Raw genomic sequence first — 27,308 nt, forward strand, 5'->3', positions numbered from 1 at the left:
AGACAGGCTGACCCGTCTTAGCCTCAGAAGAGGAAACAAACAGCTGTTCAGCTTTCCTGGGCTTAGTTCTGTCGAGGTGTTACCTTGACTGCCTGTGCACATCCAAGGTATGCAAAATTTTCTCTCTCTTGTTTTTAGTTTCAAAAAATAAAAATAAGAAGTTATGTACTCACCATAACGTTCTGAGTAGGGATCTTCATTTGTCTGCAACCTGTGGGATACGGATCCGATCTCGGATCCGAGCCAGCAACTTCTATCATAGCATAGATCAGAGGTCCTAGCTCCTCCCCCTTACCCATAATCCCCTGCCTACCCTAACTGACCTCAGATCAAGTTTGCCCCATAGCACAGCAGATAAGTGTCCCGATGGGAACATATGCCAATAACACAAGAACGATCATATTGGTCAGGGGGAAGGAGGGGGGATGGTTGCAGACAAATGAAGATACCTACTCAGATGGAACGTTATGGTGAGTACATAACTTCTTAATCTGAAGTAGGAACTTCATTTGTCAGCAACCTGTGGGACAGAGTGTCCAGCTACCTAAATCTTGGGTGGCCTTCATGGAAGGATATTCCGGAGCACCGCAGAGCCAAAGGACGCCCTACCTCGGGAGACAACATCTATTTTATAGTGGCTGATGAAGGTGTGAGATGAAGCCCAAGTGGCTGCGGAACAAATGTCATCCAGTGGAACCCTAGCTTGAAAGGCCGCAGAAGTGGCAACGGCCCTAGTAGAATGAGCATGGACTCCTTGAGGTGCAGGCCTTCCCGAGCTCTGATATGCTAAAAGAATACAACTCTAGATCCATCGAGAGAGAGAAACTTTGGAAACTGACTTTCCGAAATTACTTTTGGCAAAGGAGATAAACAACTGATCGGATTGCCTATGATCAGCAGTTCTATGGATATAAAAACATAGTTGTCTGTGTACGTCTAAGGAATGTAGCTTGTACTCTCCTTTGTTATGAAAGTTGGGGAAAAACACTGGAAGCTTGATAGATTGATTGATGTTCGCTTCTGAAGATACCTTAGGTAGAAAGGACAGATTGATCCTGAGGTAAACCCTATCCGGGTGAAAGACCAGATATGCTGGTTTGACACAAAGAGCTTGCAATTACGACACTCTTTTGGCTGAAGTTATGGCCATCAAAAAGGCTGTCTTCCAAGAGAGAAATTTGAGATCAACCGTGGCCACCGGTTCGAATGGGGGACCAGTCAAGGCCTGCAAGACTAAAGATAAATCCCATGGATGTACCACCTCTGTAACTGGAGGCCTAAAGAGGAAGGTACCCTTGAGGAAGGTCTTATATAGTTTGGAAGTGATAAGAGGGCCAGACTCTTGCCTCACGTGATAGTATGAGATTGCTGCCAGTTGTATCTTGACTATGGAAGAACTAGCCCCTGGTGAAAGAGAGAGGTTAGAAAATCTAGAACCGACGATATCGGGGCTGTAAAAGGGTCTAAACAACAGTGTTTTGCCCAAATGGTGAAGCGTTTCCACTTACTCCGATAAACCTTCCTGGTGGAAGGCTTGTGAGCTGCTACAAGAATGGCTTTGACTGGTGATGAGATCCCGGGAGTCCTTATGAGGAATGGAACTGGAGCAACCAAGCCGTCAGCTTGAGGTTGACCAGGTTCGGAGTCGGAAGACGGAGAGGGTGAGAAATGAGATCCGGAATGGGATCCAGAATCCATGGTGGATACACTAGGTGAGACCATAGGTAAGGGAACCATGTCTGACTAGGCCAGAATGGGGCAATGAGGATCATCTTGCTCCCCAGCTGCCTGGCTTTCTGCAATAATTTCAACATCAGGGGAAGAGGAGGGTAAGCATAAAGCAGACCGGGAGGCCAAGCATGAACTAGAGAGTCTCTCGGGGACTCCCCCGGAGGGGGGATCAGAGCGAAGTAATTGTTGCATTTGGTGTCTGAAGGAGAGGCAAAAAGATCGCAACAAGGTTGCCCCCATCGGGCAAATACTTGCTCTGCAACTCGATGGTTGAGAGACCATTCGTAAGGAGTCAAGATAGTACGACTGGGCCTGTCTGCTAGAATGTTGGACCGTCCAGGAATGTGTGTTGCTATGAGAAAGCGGTTGGTGGAAATCACCCATTCCCACACTCTCTTGGCCTCGCGGCAAAGGGGGTAAGACCTGGTTCCCCCCTGTTTGTTGATGTACCAGACATCTGACATGTTGTCTGTCTGTACCGCAATCGTCCCTACCGGAAGAGAGTTGTGTAGTGCCTGCAACGTCAAAAGCACCGCCCTCATCTCTAGGACGTTGATATGCAAAGAGGTCTCTACGTCGTTCCATGTGCCTTGGGCTGTCCTGCCTGAAAAATGCCCCCCCACCCCAGGCGAGAAGCGTCCGTGGTCACTGTGTCGACTGGTGGAGGTAGTGAGAAGGGACAACCCGTGTGGAGGTTGGGAGACTGCAGCCACCACAGGAGCGATCTTCTGCAAACCTTGCTTAAGGAAATGGGGTGAGACAGGGGGTTGCGAGACAGGGACCATTGCACCTGGGGGGTCCACTGCAGAACCCTCATGTTCAACCAGGCCAATGGCAGCAGAGGGATTGCAGCCGCCATAGATCCTAGTGTCCTCAGGATCTATTCCGCCGAAGGAGTTTGCAGTTGAAGGATGGCCTGCACGTGCAACATCAGGTTCCAAAGCTGATCTGGAGTCAAGAACGCAAGCATCTGTCTGGAATCCAGTCTCGCCCCTATAAAATCCAACACCTGTGTAGGGATGAGAGAGGATTTGGTCATGTTGATGGTTAATCCTAATAGTGGAGCCAGACTGAGGAAATAATCCCTGCATGAACAAAGTAGATGCCTTGTTGGGGCTGTGAGGAGCCAGTCGCCCAGGTATGGAAAGACCTGAATTCCCTGGAGTCTCAGGTGAGCCGCTATTATCGCTAGGACCTTGGTGAACACCCTGGGGGCTGAGGCGAGACCGAAAAGGAGGACCCTGAATTGAAAGTGACTGACTCCAAGCCGGAAGCGGAGAAACCGCCTGGAACGCCTGTCCACTAGAATGTGATAGTACACATCCTTGAGGTCTATGGAGCACATCCAGTCATCCTCCCGCAATAAGGGGAGGACGGATTGCAACGTGACCATTCGGAACTTTTCTTTGGGTACCGCCAGGTTTAGGAGAGAGAGGTCGAGGATGGACCTCAAGTCCCCCATCTTTTTCGGCACCAGAAAGAACCTGGAGTAAAACCCTGATCCGACTTGATCTGGGGGGACGGGCTGGATGGCTCTTTTTTGCAGAAGCTGCTGAATTTCTGCAGCAGCCACCTCCCTCTGACTGGGTGGAACGTCGGGAAGGCTTCTGATTCTGGGGTTTACTATAAAGGGAATTTGGTAACCTCTGGATATAATACGAAGCACCCAGCAATCCGTTGTTATGGACTCCCATTTTGCTAGGTGCCTCGAAAAATGCCCCCCGACTGCCTCCAGAGTGGAGCAGTCGGGTAACCCCTCAGGGGTTCTGCGTGGGCCTCTCAGAGAACAGTTCTCCGGACCCAAAATTCCTGGGACCCCCTCTGTCTCTGGGGCGGCGTCCTCCCTGTCGTCCTCTGCCACGAGAGGACTGGTTGTCCTGATCAGACTGGGATTGATGCGATTTTCGGAACCACATCTTCTTCTCACCCTTTTGGTTCTTGGAAAAGGACCTCTGGGGCGCAGAGAAGCGGACTCCGACAGCAGACAAGGTCTTCCCGTCTTTCTTGCTCTGGACAACGGTGTCGCGAACGGTTTTGCCGAACAGTGCAGAACCATCAAAAGGGGCATTCGTGAATGATGCCTTAAAGGGTTCCGAGAAGTCAGGAGTGACGGAGCCAGGCCTGTCTCGTCATGACAAGCCCGACTCCGCCTGCTCTAGTGGCTCCCTCCGTAGCATGAGACAACAGCCGCATAGAGGTGTTAGAGATAGAGCGGAGGGTGGCCATTCGGGAGGAGTACAGATCATTGTCTCCCTCCGACATGGACCCTGGGGGGGAAGCAGCGTATTCCTTAATTATATCCCGCTGCATCCGAATAACGTGTGCCATGTAGTTCAAGGCCCTCATAGAGAAGGTCGCTGAACTGAAGGCCCGCTTCCCAAGACGGTCCATCGCGCGAGACTCCTTCCTCGGAGGATGAACCGTGGGGCTCTCCTGAGCCAACTCTTTCTTGGTGGCTGCAGCCACCAACATGGCATCCACAGGGGGACCTCTGCTCCAGTATGATCTCTCTGCAGGGGGGCTCAAAATTTTGTCTGGACACTTGGAGATCGACTCTACTGTGTCCGGTTCCTTCCAAGCCCTAGAGGAAAAGAGATCCACCAGGGGGTCGGATGGAGGGGACACCCAAGAGGTAGATGGTCCTGCCTCAAACACCTCAAGGAATACAGACTCATCAGAGGAAGCCTTGGGGGCAGACCACCCACCCCTGATCTTGAGCATTTCCAGGATGTCTCCAAAGGAGACATCCTCAGGGGGTGACCTAGGGGAGCCTTCCCCTTCATCCAAGTCCGTATCTTCGGTGACACACTCAGGGGAGTCTATGTGCCTCCTTTTGCACTTTGCCTTGTGAGGAATCTCCTCGGGGGGGCTGTCCGAGGAGTCCTCACGGGCTGTATCCTGTTCCACTGGAACTCCTAAAGGCGCTGAGGCAGGCTGCCCCGAGGGCCGGATGAGGGGAGCCAGGACCAGATGAGGAGTGCGGGAGGGAGCCGAAGCCAGGACCGGAGGCCTGGAAGCACTCGACAGTGCCCTCTCCACCTCAGCGAAAGCCGAGGGGGAGCCGCTCTCTGACGGATACGAGATCCGACTCCCACTCTGATCCAAAGCGGGGATCGGACCCGGTGCCGAGAACGCCGGATCCGAAAGACCAGTGTGCTCCAACCGGGACGGAGCCAAAAGCACACCGAATCCCTCGGATCCGAAGCTCGGCCCAAGGCTCCAAGAAGTTGGATCCGATAAACTCGAGGGAGCAGTCGGTGCAGACGTGCCCAGCACGGTCGGCTCCAACCTACCCCCGGATCCAACGTGGCTCGGCTCCGAGCACTCAGAACCCGGAATGCGGGTCGGAGAAGGAGCTATAGGAGCAAAGGGGAGGCAAGAGCACTCCCATCTGCATCTGGGCCTGGATGAATCTCCTCATCATCCGGTCCATGTCCGCATCAGACATGCTAAAAGTGGACCTCGAAGAGGCCACCGAGGCAGACCTGGAGTGTCGCCTCGATGACCTCGACGGGGACCGGATCACCTCCTCCTCTGGTCCCGGGGAGAAACAAGGGGATCGGATCAGAGGAGGAAGAGATCGAGAAGACTTGGACGGAGAAGCCCTCTTGGTGGGCGGGGCCAATGAGGAGTCATCGGCACGCCGCTTAAGGTGCTTCTCCCGCCGCTTCTCTTTCCTGGCCTCCCTATCCTCCAGAGCCGAAGCAGGAGGTTGAGTCCCAGTCGGACGAAGGGAGGCAGGAGTGACTGCTACCAGGGGGGTAGCGGGCACCGAAGTACCGGAGGCCGAAGCAGAGTCTGGGGGTAGAAGGCCCGCCAGAACTAGCTTCGACCTTCGATCCTTGAGTGCCCTGGAGTTGAACGCCGCGCAAATCGCGCAACCCAAAGAGAGGTGTTCAACCCCAAGGCACCTAACGCACCGAGTGTGGCCATCAGCCGGTGAAAGCTTGTGACCACACTTGGTGCATTTCGAAAAAATGGCTTTAGGGGCCTCCGACATTACTACAGTAAAGCACACTCACTAGGCCCCTAACACTCAAGTCACACACACACACGCTACGACCAGCGGGGAGGGAGAAATAGTTTAAATTAAATTTAAGCTGAAAGCTAAAATAATAAGAAGATTAGTGTAAAGGGTAAACCCACCACGCACACAAATCACTCACTCAAAGAAAAAACCTTTTTTTCCTCACAAAAACGCTAAGAGCTCTGGAACCTAGCTGTTGCTTGAAGAGCGGCAAACTAGATCTGGGGTCAGTTAGGGTAGGCAGGGGATTATGGGTAAGGGGGAGGAGCTAGGAGCTTGGATCTATGCTATGATAGAAGTTGCCGGCTCGGATCCGAGATCGGATCCGTATCCCACAGGTTCCTGACAAATGAAGTTCCTACTTCAGATGTACAGTTATGTACCCTTACCATAAATGTAGATGCTCAAGTGTATTCACTGTTGCAGTCATCACTTGTGGGTTATCCCTGCTGTGGCAGCCCTCAGCCGGCCCAAACACCAGAATCAATGTTTTTCTGTGGCAGCTGCCGTTGCTTGCGACTGATGTCAGGTCGTCAGTGCTTTAAAGCAAGGCAGCCAACGCCATTACATCAGTTTTTCTTGCCCTAACCAGTCAGAAGCCCAAGGAAATACAGTAAAGTGGTCCTGGTGGCCAAAATCTACCATAAGAAGCTTATCTCTCCCTAAGAAAAGAGGATATAAAGGGGAAGGAGGGGGGGGGACCAGGACTGCAAAAATGAATACACTTGAACATCTACTTTTATAGTAAGTGTACACAACTGTATTATGTTCTTAGTGTTTCACTGCTGCAGTCATCACCTGTGGGAGGATTCCCAAAGCTGAGGAGAGGGGTGCAAGGATTAGAGAACTAAACTTAGGTAAGCATGCCCTGCAGTACTGCAGAGGCAAACCCTCGCCTAGCCTTAGAGAAAAGAGGTAAATGGTAATGCCTCGTAAAGGTATGGACAGAGGTCCAGGTGGCAGATTCCAAGATGTCCCTGGTGCGAACTCCTCTGAAGAATGCTGTGGAAGTGGAGGCTGCCCTAGTGGAATGGGTATGAATAGACTTAGGGGGTTGTTTCCCATGTAATATGTAGCAGAAATGGATACAGTGTGATATTCATTTGGAAATGGGCTTCCCCCCTGTCCTTGGAGCAAAGCTGACATGAAGTTGGTCTGTTTTCCTGAAGGGCTTAGTATGGTCCAGATAGCATCTGAGCTGTCTGTGCACATCTAGTGAGTGCAGAATTCTTTCCCCCTTGTTTTGAGGGTTAGGGAAAAGGTGGGTAGATGTATGGCCTGGTTGAGAGTCACATTAGATATCACCTTGGACATAAAGGAGGGGTTAGTCCTCATGGAGACCCTGTCTGCATGGAAAATGATGAAGGGCTCAATAGCCATCAGTGCCTGAAGTTCTAAAACCCTTCTGGCTGAGGTGATAGCCAGTAGGAAAGCAGTCTTCCAGGAGAGGTATTTCAGTTCTGCTGAAGCAGCAGGTTCGAAGGGTGGTAAGGTTAGTTTTTCCAAAACACAATTCAGGTCCCAGGCTGGTGTGGGTGGCCTTCTGGGAGGTCTGACATTAGAAGCCCCTCTGAGGAATTGTTTAATCAAAGGATGTGAGAAAAGGGGCTGGTCTGTATCTAAATGAGCTGAAATGGCTGAGGCATGGATTTTAATAGAAGAGAAGGAGAGGCCACTATTCAGTAACTCGGCTAGGTAGTCCAAGATAAGAGGGATGGAAGGTTATGAGGTACTGCCCCCTCTGGACTGGATCCAAGAACAGAATCTTTTCCATTTCCCTGCATAAGATTATCTGGTGCTGGGCCTTCTGGCCTCTGTGATAATGTCTAGGGCCTGTTTGCTTAACAGGGGCCCCTTGTTTGCTTTTAGTGTATTAGCCATGCTAACAGTTTGAGAGTCTGCAAGTCTGGGTGCAGCACCACCACCCCCACCTGAGTCAAGAGGTCTGAGATCAGAGGAAGCTACCTGGGAGTCTGTGATGTCAGGCTGCGCAGTAAGGGGTACCAATGCTGTCTGGGCCAATCTGGAGCAATAAGAATGGCCTTTGGTCTCTCCTCTCTTACCTTGATCAGTACCTTGTGAATAAGAGTCAGAGGGGGGAATGCGTACACAAAGAGGGAGTCCCAGGGGAAGGTCAAGGCATCCTCCCTGGTACAGAATTTTTTTTTTTTTAGCTGGTGGTTGAGGTGCGAAGCAAAGAGATTCACCTCCAGAGTTGCCCACTCCAAAGTGACTTGCAAAAAGATATTTCTGTGGAGCTGCCATTCATGAGGGTCCAGTAAGTTTCTGCTCAAGTGTTCTGCCAGGGTGTTGTTGATCCATGGTAGGTATTGGGCTATTAGGCGTAATCCCATGTAAAAGGCAGTCAGCCAGAGGTTCATGGGTAGCCTGCACAGAGGGTAAAGATTGGGTCCCTCTCTGTTTGTTAATGTACCACATTATAGTGGTGTTGTCTGTTTTGATAAGGAGAACCCCCGGCCTGAGATGGGGTTTGAAGAATGTTAGAGCCTTTTGTACTGTCATCATTTCCATCTGGTTGGTGTGTAAGGGAAGGTGCTGGGCATGCCAAAGGCCTTGGGCTCACCTGCCTGCTAGGTGAGTGCCCCGAGCAATGTCTGAGGCATCAGTGGTGATGGTCTGTCCGGTAGGGTGGAGGATGAAGGGAAGACCCTTGTTCATGGCACAAGAGAAACTCGGCCCATATACAGGGGATCAAGAGGGAGAGAGGTCTCTAGAGGCTGAGAATGCTGACACCAAAGGTTCTTTAGATACCACTGAAGTTTTCTCATGTGAAGCCTAGCCCAAGGAATTAGAAGGATGGAAGATGTCATGTACTCTAAGGCTTGCAGGAACGTCCTCACCGTGAGGTAACTTCTGGAAGCCAGCTGGGTAAAGTAGAGAGGCAGGAAGCTCTGCTTTTCTGGGGATAGAAGGCCATTTGGGATGCTGTGTCCAGCAGTGCTCCCAAGAAAATCATCCTCCTGGAGGGTGCTTGCTTTGATTTCTTCTCATTTATGGTGAACCTTAAGGAAGTTAGGGGGGTGTTGACAAAGAGGAGGTCCTGAAGCAGCTTTTCTTTGCACTCTGCCTGAATGAGGCAGTCGTCCAGATAAGGGTAAATCTGTATATTTCTCCGTCTGCAAAATGCTATAGCCGGGACTAAGCATTTGGTGAATACCCTGGGAGCAGTAGATAAGCCAAAGGGAAGTGCACAGAACTGAAAGTGTTGTGAGCCTGCTCTGAAGTGCAGGGATTTCCTGCAGGATTCCCTTATGGGGATTTGGAGGTAGGCATCTTTTAGGTCTATGGTCACTAACCAGGCATTTTTTGTCAGCATGGGCAGCAGCTGCTGTAAAGTTAGCATTTTGAATTTGGGGACCAGCAGAGACGTGTTCAGAATGGATAGATCCAGGATGGGGCACCAAGTGTCCTCTTTTCTGGGAACAAGGAACAGTCTGGAATAAAAGCCTTTTTCTGTTTGATCTGCGGGAACAGGTTCTACTGCCCCCTGGGATACGAGTTTGGACTTGTTTCAATGCCTCCACCCACTGATTTGGAGGTAAGTCTGGGTACCTTCTTGGAATTGGGAGTTTGTTGAAAGAGAATTTGTATCCCTGAAAAACGAACTTTAAGACGCAGTGGTACTTTGTTACAGAAAGACACTTTTCTTTGTAGAAGGAAAGCCTTCCTCCTAACTTTTGGTGAGTGAAAGGAGGGCAGAGGGGGGACAGGGAGTCACTGAGAGTTTTTGCCACAGAAGGATGGCTTACAGCTCCCTGCCTTTGGGGCAGAAGTGGTCCACTGTTTGGTTCTCTGCTATCCCTGGGATAGAGGCCTGGGTGGTCTTGTCCCTGGGGGCCTATCTTGCCCCTGTCTGCTAGGTGCAGGAAAGGACCAGCGCTTAGAGGGAAAATTCCTGTTGAACCTAGAAGGTTGAACCTGAAAGAAATCTTTGACTGTTTGCACAGATTTTGCTTTGTCTTCCATCTTTTTAAGCACCTCTTCTGCTTTTACTCCAAACAAGTGGTCCTTATCAAAGGGTGCATTAATTAATGTAGACTTGACATGATCAGGGAGAGGTTGTTCCTTCAACCATGCATGTCTCCTAATGACAGATCCTGACACTGCTGCCCTGCTTGAGGCTTCTAGAGCATCATATCCACAGTGCAATGAGTGTTTGGCCACTTGGCAAGTAGATTGCAGTAAATCTGCAAACTCTTTCGAATTGGCAAAGTCAGGAAAGGTAAAAATATGTGTATTGTTGATATTTTAACATTTGGAAATGATAGTTGAGTGCTCCGATGGCTAAGGTTGGAGTGGTGTATACTTTTTTACCCCATCTGTCCAGAGCTCTGGAATCCTTGTCAGAAGGAAAATGATTCTTTGCAGAGCTAGCCTTAGCTCCTTTAAGTCCCTGTGTAATGACCTCTGGGTCTGCAACAGGATTTCTGTACAGGTATTTGTGAGAATCCGGTACTCTAATACCTGTCAGGTTTACTGGGAGCAGGTGGGACTGCATCAGGGGCTAAGCTATATTCATGGAAAACATCATCCACCACTTCTAAGATAGGGGGGATGGCCAGGGGTCTGTGCTTGGCAGGTCTAGAAACTCTCTTAGTCTTTTCTTAGACGGAGGGAAGTCCTGAGATTCCCAGTGGAAATGTTCCCTGAAGGTGTGAAGGGTTTCCCAAAAGGAAAGGTCTGTTGGTGGGGAGGCAGAAGGAATGGATTCCTCTGCATCCGAATCCTCATAGGCAGTCAGAAGTTGTTGTTCCTCTTCAAAATCTGAATAATCAGATTCCTCAGAATCCTGCTCTATCATTATTTCAGGAGAAGGGTGTTTTTTTTTTTTTTTTTTTTTTTTTTTAAGAAGTTGTGGCCTGACTACCCCTGATAAGGGAGATAAGATCCTCCGCCATCTTAAGCATTTGGACTTGGGGTGGTGGAGCAGGAGTAAGATGGTGATTAGAGTTAGATATTTTAGGAGTGGACTGGCTTCTAGGCCTAAGAGTATCTATCGGTCTGAGAGATGATGGTAGTCAGATGAGAAGACGTCGTTTTTTTGTCTAGAATCAGTAGTGTGAAAAGCCTCCTCAGAAGCCAGTGCCTGCATCGTGGCTCTGGACCCAACCAAGGCAGAGACCACCAAAGGCTTAGAAGACGAAGATGATTTCTGCGGCATACCAGACTCTGAAAGGGTCTTGGTAGCAGCCTGTGTAGATATCGTATTGGGCATCAGGGGCTGCAAAAGTACCTCACTAAATTCTGGAGAACTGACGACGTGGTTAGTGGTAGTGTCGCTGGAAGGCTTAGCCTTGTGTGGTCTGTCTCTATCTTTATCTCTACATTTTTTCGGAATGTCTATGGACTGCTGGCTGATGGACACCATTACGGAATGCAAAGACGGAAGACGAAAACACCTGTCTACAATAAGAGCGCTACAACAAATGGTTCTCACATTAGGTACAGAACCAGCAGTGGGGGACGTTGTGGTCTGGGCCTAAATAAGTGATGCAGTATGAATGGAAGTCTCAGTGTGGGATCTGCTTCCCACAGGCGAGACAACTGTTAACTTTTTCGGACATCAGTTAGTGCAAGAAAAAAAGATCCCCAACGGGGTACTTGGCTTTAGATGTTTTCAGCTCTAATTTAACTCTGGTAGCAACCGACCTGCACACTTGCGAACTGCTTCTCCTAAGGGCTCCACGGCAAAAAAGACTGATGTAATGGAATTAGCTTCCTTGCTTTATAGCACTGATGACCTGACATCAGTCACAAGCGACCACAGCAGATGCAGAAAAACACTGACTTTAGTATTTGGGCCGGTCGAGGGCTACCACAACAGGGATAACCCCACAGGTGATGACTGCAGCAGTGAAACAAGAAGAACATCTGGGAGACTGATGGCTTGATTCAGGGCAAATTCTGAAACAACTTTTAGCAGACAATTAAGTACTTGTGCATAAAACAATCCTGTCCTTTATGGAAAATTAGATAAGGCTGGCCCACCATGAGAGCTTGCAGCTCAGAGACTTTTCCTGCAAATGTCAGAGCAATATGCAAAACAGTTTTTCAAGTGATACACCTCAAATCAGCCTGAAAGGCAGGTTCAAAAGGAGGTAAGGTCAAGTTTTTTTTCAAGAACATAGCTGAGATTCTAATTGGGAGGAATTTGCCTTGTGGTCTCAAGTGCAACACTGTAATACACCATATGACCACAAAAAGAGATGAAAGAGGGGGATCCATGGGCAGACAAGCTAATATGACCACAAGATGCACCTTGATAGATGCACAAGATAAGCCACTGTTAAGTAGCTCACACAAATATTTTAAAACTAAAGGGATAAACACCATACTAGGCCCTCTGTTATTGTTTAGGTACTATGTAGAAAACCTCTTCCACATGTAAACATAAGATTTTCTAGTTGTGGGTTTTCTTGCCTCCAATACCTGCTGCACAACCTCATGGAACCAAGTCCCTAAAAGTGATCAAGAAAAAAATAATCCAGGCTGTCACTAGTCTCCTTTGACACTGTGTGAGCAGATCCAGAGTGTGGGTAAGCTTGTGGTAATTGTCCTTGGCCAATTCCACTAAAAGGAAGAGCCAACTTTGCCTAGGCCAACAGGGGATCACCACAACAATCTGTTGTCATTCTGTCTGAACCTTCAGAAGTACCTTGAGTATCAATGGAAAGGGTGGAAATGCATAAGAGAGCACGTTCATCCAAAGGGAATGAGAATAGTTCTGTCCTCCAAGCACTGCTGCAAGGACGTCTCAGACTTTTTCCAATTGTCTGTTCTGAAAGGAATCAAACAAATCTATGTGAAATGTTTGCACATATGGACCAAATCCAGGTAAATCTCTATCCTGACTTTCTACTCATAAGGGTCTGTCCAGGATTTGCTTAGGCTGTCATTATGTTTTGCTCTGACAGGATGTATGAGGCCTGAAACATCTGAGAATGCTGTAAGGCTAGCTCCCAGGCCATCACTGCCAACTGGAAAAGAGAATATGATCTTGTTTGAACCCCCCCATATGCTCAGGTACCACATATGACTGTGTTGTTGTGTGAACAAAAAAAGGGTACCTGGAGACTATAAATGATGAACTTCTGGTCTGAATCACTACTAACATTTCTTTGGATGCTACAAAGCACAAACATCAAGGACCCCATTCACCTTGCACCAGAACTCCCCTGGACACTGCTCCCCATGCAAAATCTGGCAAATCTATTTGGACTGATTGAACTGGGATCTAAAGCCAGAAGGGCAGATCTGGGATGAGAGACATCTGATCCATCCACCATTTACTCTTATTTCACAAAATGTAGCACTGGTACCTACATTTTTTTTCCTTAAGTACCACTGACTCTTCCTCATGTAGAGTCTGGCCAGTGGTGCCATGAGGCCTAAACTTTTGAGACTCACTTGCGGATGCAGCTTCTTGAAGAGAGAAATCCCTAAATATGTTCTGAACAGTCAGGAGTATGTTTTCTGATAGAAAGGCAATACTCTTTTCCATGTCCATCACACACCCTAAGAAGACGATTCTTTGTGAGGGTGTGAGACAGGACAGTAATAGGGTCAACTTGAAGTTGGGAGCAACTGGCATGTGATAAGCATCCTTCTGATGTAAAGTCACTATAAAACAGTGGTCTGGAAGAAGGGGTAGGACCAACTGCAGGATGAGTATTTTGAATTTGGGTACTTTCAAAAAGGTATTTAAGTGCACTGAATCGAACACTAGTCTTAACATTAGATCCTTTTTGGGTACCAACAAGATTCTGGTGTAAAATCCTTTTGTTTTTGTGGTTCAGGAACTGGTTCTATAACCCTGCTTAAAACTTATGAAGGAGTACTAGGAAAACAGACATATCTAGTCTGGAAGGTGCTGGGGGTGGGGTGAGGGGAATCTCCCTGAAGGAAAGAGGACTTCCTGTTCACTTCCAACAGTATCCTCAGTGCATTATTCTCAGCACCATTTGTCTGAGCCTATTTTTGACCAGGCTGCTGGACAAGCCTAGAAGAACGTGAAAGGGGAGTAGGGGACAGAAGGATGAAACGGGACGTCCTAAGCCTTGGTAAACTCGCTCTTTAGCAGGGTAAAGATATTTTCTAGGAAAGGAATCCCTTTTATTTGGTCGAAAAGCAGTATGCTCCTACCAGTTCCTCTTGATACCCCAACTCTTGTTAGGCTGGGACTTTTGTTTATGCTGCCCTTTGAAGTTTGATGCCTTGTTAGGGGAGAATCAGGTGATATGAATCATTCTAGATACCACAGGTATCAATTTACCCCATTCTGTGAGAAATGGAGTGCAAATGATTAGTCCAGGTAACATCACTTTAGCTGGCAGATCTAGGAGACTCTCTGATGCTCTCCCTGGGGAAGGAATATTGCTTGATTGATGGTTAACAGCCATACCTCTCAACCTGGAATCATCAAAAATCTGGACAAAGGCCTATGAAAATAGGTATAAATCTGTATGCTGATTAACATAAAATTTACATACATAATTATGTAGCGTCTATATTATATCGCACGCTCAGAAGAGCGAATGACACATACTTGACCCCATGTAAGCGAAAGCTTACAACGTCGAAACATCAGAACAGAGATTTTTTTCCAAGGGAAAAAAAATCGCTGTTCCTAATCAAAAAAAAAAAAAACAAACTGTAAAACATTACATAATGTAGTGCCTCCCACACCCCCCCTACTTAAATATACCAACTCCAAGATCACACTACAGTGCCAAAAAGGCAAAGTAGTGAAAGTGGGCAAACAAATTCTTTCCCAGGGAAAGAATTCACTGAAAAGCCGCTTCGCTATTTTGCCTTTTCGCACTTTTCAATTGGACAAAGACGCATTTGACAACCTGCGTCTGCGACAACGTAATAGGGAGCCATTATGTAACCCCGCCTACTCCAATGGAATTGTGGGATACCAACTTTCAAACGCAAACTGACAGACAACCAAAATATGCCCCCCCCCACACACACACACAAAGCTGCTGTTGCTGTTAATATAAATACACACACAAGTAATGCCTCCTGCCTGCAATCATATAAATAAAAGAAGCTGTTAATATAAATACACACACAAGTACAACCTCCTGCCTGCAATCATACAAATAAAAGAAAAAGTTGTTGTTAAACTGGTAAACCTATTTGCAGGGATAACAATAGGCGCAGACTTATTTTAAAACATTACTGACTGTGACAGTTGTGATTTGATTTCAGGAAGCCTGAGAGCTCTACCATAACAAAATTGTATTTCTGGTAAAGGACTCCAACCAACCTAATGTTCTCTCAGGTGAGTTTTTCTTTTGTCAGCAAGTGCTTATATTGCCGCTGAGGTTATTTCTGTCACAATAAACATGGTATAATATGGCAGTGTTTCTACCCATAAACCCATGGGTTGGTGCCAAAAATACTAATGAACCATTGAGGGATAAATAAGTTTGACCCAACACTTTCCACCTTTCCAAACTTATTTTTATGATTACAGTTCTAAGCTAAAACAAAAGCAGCAAGCATGTATCAGTTTCCTTTTGCACAAAAAGCAGAAAAGATTGCACTATCAAAATATACAGCATCAGCTAACATGTATCAGTTTGTTTTTGTATAAAAAACAGAAAGTATTGCACTATAAAAATATATGAAAGACATTTCTCAGAAATATAAAAAACTGTTGTAGAGTTTAAAAAAAAGACACTTACTGGAGTGAGGAACCTAGCCAGACCTTTTTTTGTTCCTCATATTGAAGAGCACAAAAACTGACCCAGCTTGCTAGCTTGCACTAGAAGCAGTAGCCAGACAGTTTTGAAAAATAAACCTTCTCTCCCTTCAACTCAGAGCAGAGAAAGTACAGTTGTGTACACTTGCCATAAATGTAGATGTTGCAGTCATTACATTTGGGGTAATCTGCTGGCAGGTTGCCCTCAGTCAGCCTGAATAACAAAGTCTTGTGTCCTGCGTCGGTTGCTGTCTCCTCTTCCATGACGTCAGGTCGTCAGAGGTATAAAACATGCAGCCGATGCAATTTTATTCAGTTTTTCTTGCCCCAGATGTCAGGTGACCCCCAAATGGGGAGCAAAAATATATATAAAAATATATAAACAGCAATATATATATATATAAATGCACTTTTAGCAACATAAACTTTACCTTCATCTAAAAGCAAATACACCACAAAGGCTGTAGAATATAGTGAAGGAAAGAGAAGTTCTAGAAAAGGGGGATGGCGGGTGGGTAACCCAGACTGTAACAGTGAATACACTCGAACATCTACATTGATGGTAAGTGTACACAACTGTACTATGTTCTTCGTGTTTCACTGTTGCAGTCATTACATTTGGGTAGATTCCCAAAACTATAGGATGGGACTACATAGTATTAGGAGCGGCTATACGGCCCTGCAGAACTGCAGTGGCAAAGCCTGCCCTGGATTTAGAGAAGAGAGGTAGATGATAATGCTTTGTGAAGGTATGAACAGAGCTCCAAGTAGCAGCTTCTAGAATGTCTTTGGTTGGAACTCCTCTGAGAAAGGCTGCTGAGGTAGATACAGCCCTGGTGGAATGTGACCAGATTCCCTTGGCCACTGATTTACCATGGTGCAAGTAGCAGAAATGACACTTAGAAATAGTATGCTTTGATATAAGCCTTCCCCTCTAATCCTGCAGCAAATGCCACCAGTAGTTGCTCGGACTTTCTTAGATATTTGGTCCTGTTTAAGTAGAATCTTAGTTGTCTGTGTACGTCCAATGAATGCAGAATCCGCTCCCCCTTGTTCTGTGGATTTGGGTAAAATGTTGGCAGGTGAATAGTTTGGTTAAGAGCCACACTGGATACCACCTTAGGCATAAAGGAAGGATTGGTTCCGAGGGACACCCTGTCCGGGTAAAATGTAATAAAAGGCTCCACAGCCATGAGAGCCTGTAGTTCTGAAACCCATCTTGCTGAAGTGATTGCCAAAAGAAAAGCTGTTTTCCAAGATAAAAACTTCACATTCGCAGTAGCTGCTGGTTCAAAAGGAGGCAGGGTGAGTTTTTCCAGCACAAAATTGAGGTCCTATGCAGGAGTTGGTGATCTTCTGGGAGGCCTTAAATTTTTGGCCCCTTAAGATACTGTTTTAGCAGAGGATGAGAAAAGATGGGAGGCTCCGTGTTGTAATGAGCCGAGATGACAGAGGCATGGATTTTTATTGTCAAGCATCTCAGTCAAATATTGTAAAATCCGAGGGATATTTGGTTTTGCTGCGTCCGTTCCTTGTGCTTGGTTCCAAGCACAGAATCTCTTCCATTTATCAGCATAAGATTTTCTAGTACTAGGCCTTCTGGCTTCCAAAATAACATCCATCACAGATTTACTGTGAGATGTTGTTTGAATAGTTACATGATCAGCCATGCTGCAAGGTTCAGAGTTTGGAGCTGAGTGTGCAGAATCTGACTGTTCTGCTAAGACAGTAGATGAGGTATTTGAGGCAAGTACCAAGGAGGGAGTTGAGACATATTCCTTAGGATTGGGTACCAGTGCTGGCGAGGCCAGTCCGGAGCAATTAGGATCATTTTTGTTTTTTCCTGTCTGACCTTTAGTAAGACCTTGGAGAGAAGAGGCAGAGGGGGGAAAGGCATAGATTGACAAGTTTTTCCAACTGAAGGACAGGGCATCCACTTTCCATGCCTGTCTCTGATAAGTCCTTGTGCAGAATTTGTCCAGTTGATAGTTTGGGGGAGATGCAAATAGATCTATGTCTGGGCTCCCCCATTTCTGTGTTACCATGCTGAAGATTTGTGGATCCAGTTTCCACTTGTGCGGGTCCATAAGATTTCTGCTTAGGTCGTCTGCCAGAGTATTTTGTTTTCCTGGCAGGAATTGAGCTTGAAGATGTACTTGGTAAGTCAATGCTGTGTTCCACAATGACATGTCTAGTCTGCAAAGGGGGTAGGGAATGTGTACCCCCCTGCTTATTTCTGTACCACATAACCGTGGTGTTGTCCGCCTTTATCAGTAGTTGTCCTGGATGAAGCAAGTCCTTGAAGGCTGTCAGGGCATTCTGAACAGCTAGCATCTCTTTCTGATTGATATACAGATGCATTTGTTTTGGGCTGCAAATGCCCTGAATGCATCGGGGTAGAGTGAATGACAGTCACTTGTTTTGGTGACATGTCTCTGCCTACCAAAGAAAAGTACAGTTTTGTACCTACCATAAATGTAGATGTTAGAGTGTTCACACTGCTGCAGTCATTACACTTGGGTTATCCTGCCGTCAGGCAGTCCCGCAGTCAGCCAGAGCTCCAAAGTCTTGGTCCGGCATCGGCTGCTGTCGCTTCTTCCCTGAAGTCAGTGCGCCAGGGGCATACAAGATGCATCCAACGCCATTTTCTTCAGTTTTTCTTGACCCAGATGTCAGGTGCCCCCAAGTAGGTAGGCAATACATATTGCTAATAAAACATACATGAAAAATAAAAACAATACCTTCAGTTACAAGCAAATACACCACAAAGGTTGTATAGGATAGAAAGGTATAGATAAGTCCAGCTAGGACAGAGGGGGTGGAGGGAGGGTAACCTGGACTGCAGCAGTGTGAACACTCGAACATCTACATTTATGGTAGGTACAAAACTGTACTATGTTCATCGTGTTACACTGCTGCAGTCATTACACTTGGGTAGAATTCCAAAGATAAGGTTGGGTGGCTGGTCTATAAAGAGTTAGGATTGGCTATGAGGCCCTGCAGAACTGCAGTGGCAAATCCTGCTCTGGATTTAGAGTAAAGAGGCAAGTGGTAATGCTTGGTAAAGGTGTGCACTGAACTCCAAGTTGCAGCCTCCAAAATTTCCTTGGTTGGTACTCCTCTGAGAAAGGCTGTTGAAGTGGTTGTTGCTCTGGTAGAATGTGGCCTAATGTAATTAGGGACTGATTTTCCATGCGGTGTGTAGCAGTAACGAATACAGTGTCCTATCCATTTGGAAATAGTCTGCTTTGAGATAGCCTTGCCCTGTGATCTTGCAGCATATGCTACAAACAGTTGCTCAGTTTTCCTGAAAGCTTTTGTTTTGTCCAAGTAGAAGTGTAGCTGCCTGTGTATGTCCAAAGAGTGCAGAAGTTTCTCCCCTTTATTCCGGGGGTTTGGATAGAAAGTTGGCAAATGGATGGTTTGGTTAAGAGCCACACTAGATACCACCTTTTGCATGAAGGTAGGGTTTATCCTTAAAGAAACCCTGTCCTGATGAAATATTATAAAAGGTTCCACTGCCATTAATGCCTGTAGCTCAGATTCTTCGTGCTGAAATTACTGCCAGGAGCAGAGCTGTTTTCCATGATAAAAATTTTAGGTCGGCTGTACTGGCTGGCTCAAAAGGTGGCAAGGTCAGTTTTTCAAAAACAAAATTGAGGTCCCACGTTGGTGCTTTCTGGGGCAGTCTTATGTTTTTAGCTCCTCTGAGGTACTGCTTTAGCAAGGGATGAGAGAATAGAGGAGGATCCGTGTTGTAATGAGCTGAAATGGCAGAGGAGTGGATCTTAATTGAAGAGAAGGATAGGCCTTTGTCCAGCATCTCAGGCAAGTATTGTAAAATCTGAGGAATGTTTGGGACAAGAGGGTCAAGGCTTTGAGCCTATTTCCAGGCACAGAATCTCTTCCATTTTTCTGCGTAAGATTGCCTGGTGCTAGGCCTCCTGGCCTCCAAAATGACATCCATAACAGCTTTCGAGAGAGGTGTTGCCTGTTTGACTAATGAATCTGCCATGCAGCCAGGTTTAGGGTTTGAGCTGACCGTGCAGGATCTGATTGTTTTGCTGAGTCAAAAGGTGTGAAATTTGAGGCAAAATCCATGGTGGGCCTTGAGCTAAGTTCTTTAAAATTGGGTACCAGTGCTGGCGTGGCCAGTCTGGAGCAATCAGGATCATCTGTGGTTTTTCTTGTCTGGCTTTTAGGAGTACCTTTGAAAGGAGAGGCAGTGCTGGGAAGGCATAAACTTTTAGGCTTTTCCAGCTGAACGAAAGAGCATCCACTTTCCATGCTTGTATGTGGTAAGTCCTTGTGCAGAATTTTTGTAGTTGGCAATTCAGTGGGGAGGCAAAAAGATCTATATCTGGGCACCCCCATGTTTGCGTTACCATGCTGAAGATTTGTGGATTCAATTTCCATTCGTGAGGGTCCATGATATTTCTGCTGAGATTGTCTGCCAGAGTATTTTTCACTCCTGGCAGGAATTGCGCTTGCAGATGAACTTGATAAGTTAGAGCTGTGTTCCACAAGGTCATGGCTTGCCTGCATAGGGGATAAGAATGAGTGCCGCCTTGTTTGTTTATGTACCACATTACTGTGGTGTTGTCTGTCTTTAATAATAATTGTCCTGGATACAGAAGGTCCTTGAAAGCTGTTAGGGCATTTTGAACAGCCAACATCTCTTTTCGATTGATGTGAAGATGCATTTGGTCTGTTGTCCGCTTGCCCTGAATACATTTTCCTGCCATATGTGCTCCCCAGGCATAATCCGAAGCATCTGTTAGAGTCTGCCTGGCTGTGGGCAGAGTGAAAGGCTGACCCTTGTTGAAGTGACGTGCCTGTGCCCACCATCGAAACTCCTGTTGTAGGCAGGGAATTATTGGTATTACTGTTTCTAAACTGTGAGAGTGTTGAGTCCAAACACTTTTTAGGTACCACTGTAATTTCCTCATATGCAGTCTGGCATATGGTATTAGTAGTACGCAGGATGCCATGAATCCCAGGGCCTGCAGAATTTTTCTTGCAGGGAGATGGGACTTTTTTGCCAGTAATTGAAAATATTGAATCAGTTGTCCTTGTTTGTCTGGCGTGAGATAAGCCATCTGGGCCATTGTATCCAAGCTGGCACCCAGGAATATTATCTGTTGTGAGGGCACTAGTTTTGACTTCTTTTCGTTTACTGTGTACCCTAAAGAAATTAGCAGCCTTTTTACAAGCGCCAGATACTTTAGAGAATGTCCTTTTTCTCTGCTTGAATGAGTCAGTCATCCAGGTACGGATATATTTGAATTCCTTTTCATCTGCAAAATGCAATTACTGGTGCCAGGCACTTTGTAAAGACCCTGGGGCACAGTAGATAAGCCAAAGGGCAGTGCAGAGAATTGGTAGTGCATTGTACCAGCTTTGAATCTGAGGTATCTTCTGCAATCTTGTCTGATAGGGACATGCAGGTATGCCTCTTTGAGGTCCAGAGCAACAAGCCAAGCCTTCTTGCCCAGTATGGGAAGAAGCTGCTGTAGTGTCAACATTTTGAATTTCGGAACATCCAGGTTAAGTATTTTGAGTTGAAAGATCTAGTATAGGTCTCCAGGTTTTGTCCTTTCTGTGGACCAGGAAGAGTCTTGAGTAAAATCTTTTCCTTGTTCCTGCTGTGGTACTTTCTGAATAGCTCTCATGTCCATGAGGGCTGAAATTTGTTTTTGAGCCTCTGCCCATTGATTTTGTGGCAGGTTTGGCATTCCCTTTAGCCTTGGTAAAGTGTGAAAGTGGAACCTGTATCCTTGAGAGACAATATTCAGAACCCATTTGTCTTGGGTGATTGTTTGCCAATTTTGAGTAAAAAGTGCTAGTTTTCCCCCTAAGGGGGCTGCCAAAAGGGAAGTGCTTGGCATACGAAGGGGGAAGTCATTGGGACTGTTTCCTGTAAGGTTGAGACTTGTCCTCACCTCCTTTTGGGGTTGAGGTACCCCACTGTCGTTGTCTGTAAGAGCCTTGGGATTGAGATCTGCCTCTAGGGCGTCTGTATCTACCTCTCTGTGGCCTGTCTGACACTGGAAAGGACCAATTAATTTCTGCTAAATCGAGGTGGCTGTACCTGTAAGAAATCTGACTGTTTGCATAGATTTAGCTTTATCCTCCATTTTCTTTAACACCTCTTCTGCCTTAACACCAAACAAGGTATCATGCTGTAAAGGAGCATCCAATAATTTTGCCTTAACATGGTCAGGTAAACTCTGTTCTTTTAACCAAGCATGTCTTCGAATCACAGAACCTGTAACTGCGGCTCTACAAGAGGCCTCTAAAGAATCAAAACCACATTGCAGGGTATGTTTTCCCACCTGTTCAACTGCATGCAATAAATCCTGCATTTTTCTTTATAGTCAGGAGCTTCTGGGCTTGTAAGCATTTTCTGTTTTAACTAAGTCATTAAATATTGTTGGTACTTGAGCATGTGAAACTGGCAATTTAAAGCCCTTACTGCTAAAGTTGCAGAAGTGTAAACTTTCTTCCCCCATCTATCCAATGCTCTAGAATCTGTCAGAGGGAACTGGATTTTTTGCAATGGGAAATGGTTTCTGGCTCAGCAGAAGGGCTTTTATAATGAAACTTGTGAGAGTCAGGGACTCTATAATACCTATCTGGATTGGCTGGAGCAGGGGACAAAGAAACAGGAGATAAGCTGGATTCAGAGAACACATCATCCACAATATGTAACAGGCGGAATTAGCAAGGGGCCTGTGCTGAGGCAAAAAAAGAAAGTCCCTGAGCCTTTTCTTGGATTCTGAATAACCCTGACTTTCCCAATCGAAATGCTCCCTCATGGTATGTAGCTTCCCCAAAAGAGTAATCCTCAGGAGGAGATGCTGAAGGGATAGATTCTTCAGCATCAGAGTCCTCGTAGGGGGGTAGAGAGTATCCCTGATCTGAAGAGGAATCAGAGGAAATGGAAACCTGATCAGAGGAATCATAGTCTGTATCCTGCCTAGGCCTTTTCTCAGGAGAGGGATGGGAACCCCTGATTAGAGTAATGAGGTCTTCGGCCATTTTGAGCATCTGTTTCTTAGGCATGGAGGCCTGTCCAGGAGAATGCTGTACTTGCTTCTTTGTCTTTAATGGTGTTTTTGTCTTGGCTGCTGCTTTAATGGTAAGTTACCTGCTCAGCGGCTCCGGACCCATCTGAGGGATTAGTTTCCGTAAGCCCAATACCTTGAGTTTCCAGAGGCCTAGTTGTCTCCACGTGGGAGTCGGAGGTGGCCTGTGGCTCTGAGGTAGCGGGTGTCAGGGGCTGCGAAAGCGGCTCACTAAGAACTGGTGAACTGGCGACTGGCCTACAAGAAGCTTCGTCGGTCTTGGACCTCGGATACTTGTCTTTATCCTTGTCTTTGCGTTTTTTATGAATTGCAGTCGTCGGTTGTTCCGACGGCATTGTATAATTGAACCTTCAGACAAAGTAGTGCAAAGCAAAATCAAAACGCCGTTTTATAGTGCGTTTGTTAAATCTAGCACAAACCCGACAACTAGTGACGTTGTGATCAGGGCCTAGGCATGGAATACAGTAAGAGTGGAAGTCCTTATGAGGTATTTGCTTCCCACAAGAAATACAATTATTAACTTTTTCTGACATCGGTCTGAGGCAAGAAAAAAGTTTCCCCAATGGGGATACTTAGCTTTATTGAAGACTCTGGATCTGAAATTCAACTTCGAAAATCTCAGGAGTCGGCCGACCGGCACTTGCGAACTGCTTTTGCTTCGGGCGCTGCGTGGCAAGAAAGACTGAAGAAAATGGCGTTGGATGCATCTTATATACTCCTGGCGCACTGACGTCAGGGAAGAAGCAACAGCAACCAATGCCAGAACAAGACTTTGGAACTCTGGCCGACTGCAGGACCGCCTGATGGCAGGATAACCCAAGTGTAATGACTGCAGCAGTGTAACATGATGAACATCTCCTGTTGTAGGCAGGGAATGAGAGGAATCACTGTTTCCAGACTGTGACAATGTTGACTTCATAAACTTTTTAGGTACCATTGAAGTTTCCTCATATGCAGTCTTGCATATGGAATTAATAGAATGCAGGATGCCATGAACCCCAAAGCCTGCAGAATTTGTCTTGCAGATAACTGGGTTTTTGTTGCCATCTGTTTGAAATATAAAAAGTCAGTTGCCTTTGTTTGTCTGGTGTAAGATAAGCCATCTGGGCAGTTGTTATTCAAGCTTGCACCCAGGAATGTAATTTTTTGAGAGGGTACCAGTTGTGATTTCTTTTCATTTATTGTGTACCCTAGGCATGTTAGAAGCCTTTTTACAAATGCCAGATGTTGAAGAAGAATGTCCTTGTTCTCTGCTCGAGTGAGACAGTCATCCAGGTAAGGATAAATCTGTACGCGTCTTTGTCTGCAAAATGCAATTACTGTTCCTGGTATACAGAAAAGACCATGCCTGGCGTCCAATACTGGACTTAACGATTTTGAACACATTCTTGGACAGTACAAAATTCAAAATGCTGACTTTACAACAGCTACTGCCTATGCTGGGCAGGAACGCTTGGTTAGTGACTCTAGACTTAAGAGTCATACTTGCATATCCCAATAAGGGAATCGTGCAGATAATCGTGCAAAATAATGGGTATAGTTCCCCATACTAAAGGGGTGGCGTAAGCCACAAAACTATGGGCTAGGCTTGTAAATGCCCTTGGGCAGATAGCCTAGTATGAACCTATGAACCTATGGTGCCAGGCACTTTGTAAAGACCCTGGGCGCAGTAGATAAGCCATAAGGCAGTGCAGAGAATTGGTAATGCATAAAACCTGCCTTGAAGTGGAGGTATCTTCTGCACGATTCCCTTATTGGGATATGCAAGTATGACTCTTAAGTCTAGAGTCACTAACCAAGCGTTCCTGCCCAGCATAGGCAGTAGCTGTTGTAAAGTCAGCATTTTGAATTTTGTACTGTCCAAGAACGTGTTCAAAATCGTTAAGTCCAGTATTGGACGCCAGGCATTGTCTTTTCTGGGTACCAGGAACAGTCCTGAATAAAAACCGTGTCCTTTTTCTTGTTCTGGTACTGGTTGAATAGCACCCATATCCATGAGGGACGCAACTTGTTTCTGAGCCTCTGCCCATTGATTTTGTGGCAGATCTGGCCAACCGTTTTGAATTGGCAAAGTATGGAAATAAAATCTGTACCCCTGGGATACTATGTGTAATACCCACTTGTCCTGGGTAATTAACTGCCAATTTTGAGCATGAAGTGATAAGTGCTTGGTGATGGAAGAGGGAAGTCATTGAGACTGCTTACTGTAGGGTTGTGCTTTGTTTCCTCCAGATTTGGAAGTGGAGGCACCCCATTGCTTTGACCTGTAAGAACCCTGTGATTGGTATCTAGAGCCTTTTGAGCACCTGGATTTTCCTTGAGAGGCTCTGTTGGACACAGGAAAGGACCACTTTTTAGTAGGCCAGTGCCTACTGAATCTGGGTGGCTGCACTTGTAAGAAATCTTTTACAATTTGCATAGATTTAGCTTTGTCTTCCATTTTCTTTAAAACCTCTTCTGCCTTATTACCAGAGTATCATGCTGTAAAGGGGCATCCAACAATTTAGCTTTAACATGATCATGCAGAGTTTGCTCCTTGAGCCAGGCATGCCTTCTAATCACAGATCCAGTAACTGCGGCCCTGCAAGAGGCCTCCAAGAAATCAAAACCACATTGCAAAGTATGCTTTCCATCCTGTTCTGCTGCATGCAATAATTCCTGTAATTCTTTATTTTCCACACAATCAGAAATCAGCATAATTTTCTGTTTCAGTAAGCCCATAACATGCTGTTGATATTTAAGCGTATGAAACTGGCAGTTTAAAGCCCTAACTGCCGACGTTGCGGACGTATAAACCTTCTTTCCCCATCTATCCACCACCCTGGAATCTCTATCAGAGGGGGGTAGGATTTTTGGCTGTAGAGGCCTTTATACCTCTGGGACCCTGTGAGATAGTTTCAGGGTCAGCAGCAGGATTTTTGAATAGAATTTTGTGGGAGTCAGGTACCCTGTAATATCTGTCTGGCTTACTAGGAGCCAGCGGTAGGGAATCAGGAGCCATGCTCGATTCCGAAAACACATCATAAACAATGTCCAGTAAAGGAGGTATAGCTAAAGGCTTATGCTGAGGAAGGAGGAGAAAATCCAAGCCTCTTTTTTGATTCAGAGAAATCCTGACTCTCCCAATGAAAATGTTACCTTAAAGTATGCAAGGTTTCTCCAAAAGAATAATCCTCAGAAGGAGATGCAGATGGGATGGATTCCTCTGCATTTGAATCCTGATAGGGTAGTACAGAAAATTCCTGATCAGAAGAGGAATCAGAAGAAATGGAAACCTGATCTGAAGAGTCATAATCAATGTCTTGCCTAGGCCTCTTAGCAGGGGGGGGGGGGGTTAGGAACCCCTGATCAAGGTAATTAAGTCCTCAGACATTTTGATCATCTGTTTTTTAGGCATAGGAGCCTGAGCACGTGGCTCATGCGTTGGTTTTTTAGACTTAGATGTTTTTGATCTTGTTTTTGAAGCTGGCATCGGTTTTATGTAAAAATGTTGAGGCCTGAAAACACCATCAGAAGCCGGTGCCTGCTCAGCGGCTCCAGACCCATCCAAGGAAGAGACATCCGCGGGTTCAATACTCTGAGAATCTTGCGGCATACCAGACTCCGCATGGGTCTCGGTAGAGGCCTGCGACTCAAAAGTAGCAGGTATCAGGAGCTGCGAAAGCGCCTCACTGAGTACCGGCGACTGGCTTAGAAGAAGCTTCGTCAGTTTTGGACCTCAACGGTCTGTCTGTTTCTTTGCATTTTTTGTGAACTCTGGTAGACGGATTGCTAACCGACGACATTTCATGTTAATTAAATCTGGATACAAAATATTTTGAAGCAAAAATATACAGACGCTTAATAGTGCGTTGGTTAAATCTAGCACAAAACCGACAGCAAGGCAGTTATGATATGGGCCTAGGCAAGGAATACAGTACAAATGAAAATCCTTATGAGGAATTTGCTTCCCACAAGTAATGCAATTATTAACTTTTACTGACATCGGTAAGGAGCAAGAAAAAGTTTCCCCAACGGGGTACTTAGCTTTAGTTGAAGACTTCGGTTCTGAAACTTGAATGCGAAAATTTCAGGAGTCGGCCGAGCGGCACTTGCGAACTACTACTGCTTCGGGCACCACGCAGCAAGAAAGACTGAATAAAATGGCGTCGGCTGCATGTTTTATACCCGTGACGACCTGACGTCATGGAAGAGGAGACAGCAACCGACGCAGGACCCAATACTTTGTTAGTCAGACCGACTAAGGGCAACCTGTCAGCAGATTACCCCAAATGTAATGACTGCAACAGTGAAACACGAAGAACATCTCCTATGTCATTTTATCAGGAAGTCAGAGAGAAGTTTCATTAAAGTCCTGGAGGAGATGTAACACAAAAGGAACATTACGGAGGCTTCACATCAGTGTTAATAGATCAAAGGTAAAACACAGACATTGGTACAGGTATGGTAATGTCGTCTTTCAATAAATTTATATACACTCCTTCCCTGGTAGACAAACCCATTCAGCGATAAACATGGTTTAAGAGGAGCTATGCTTTCAGCACGATGCCTTTTTATTTCAGCCTAGCATTTCCTAGGGTAGCTTAACAGGTGAGTTTAGATAATACATATCAGTTTCTTTAATGTGCAATAACAGTGTCTGACTGGTCAGAATGACTATTCTCTCACAAATAGGCACCAAGGAGTTAGGGGACATTATGATCTTACAAACAGAACTGTTGATTTACTA

The 27,308-nt window shown here is 46.1% G+C and overlaps 1 protein-coding gene across 1 annotated transcript in view; it reads right to left on the minus strand.

The window, feature by feature from the left end:
* RALGPS2 (Ral GEF with PH domain and SH3 binding motif 2) overlaps positions 1-27,308 on the minus strand; it is a 2,773,917-nt gene that overhangs the window by 368,297 nt on the left and 2,378,312 nt on the right. The gene's annotated exons all lie outside the window — the stretch shown is intronic.

The sequence above is a fragment of the Protopterus annectens genome, chromosome 10.part0, assembly GCF_019279795.1.
Source record: "Protopterus annectens isolate FY-2018-M chromosome 10.part0, PAN1.0, whole genome shotgun sequence".
NCBI lineage: Eukaryota > Metazoa > Chordata > Ceratodontiformes > Protopteridae > Protopterus > Protopterus annectens.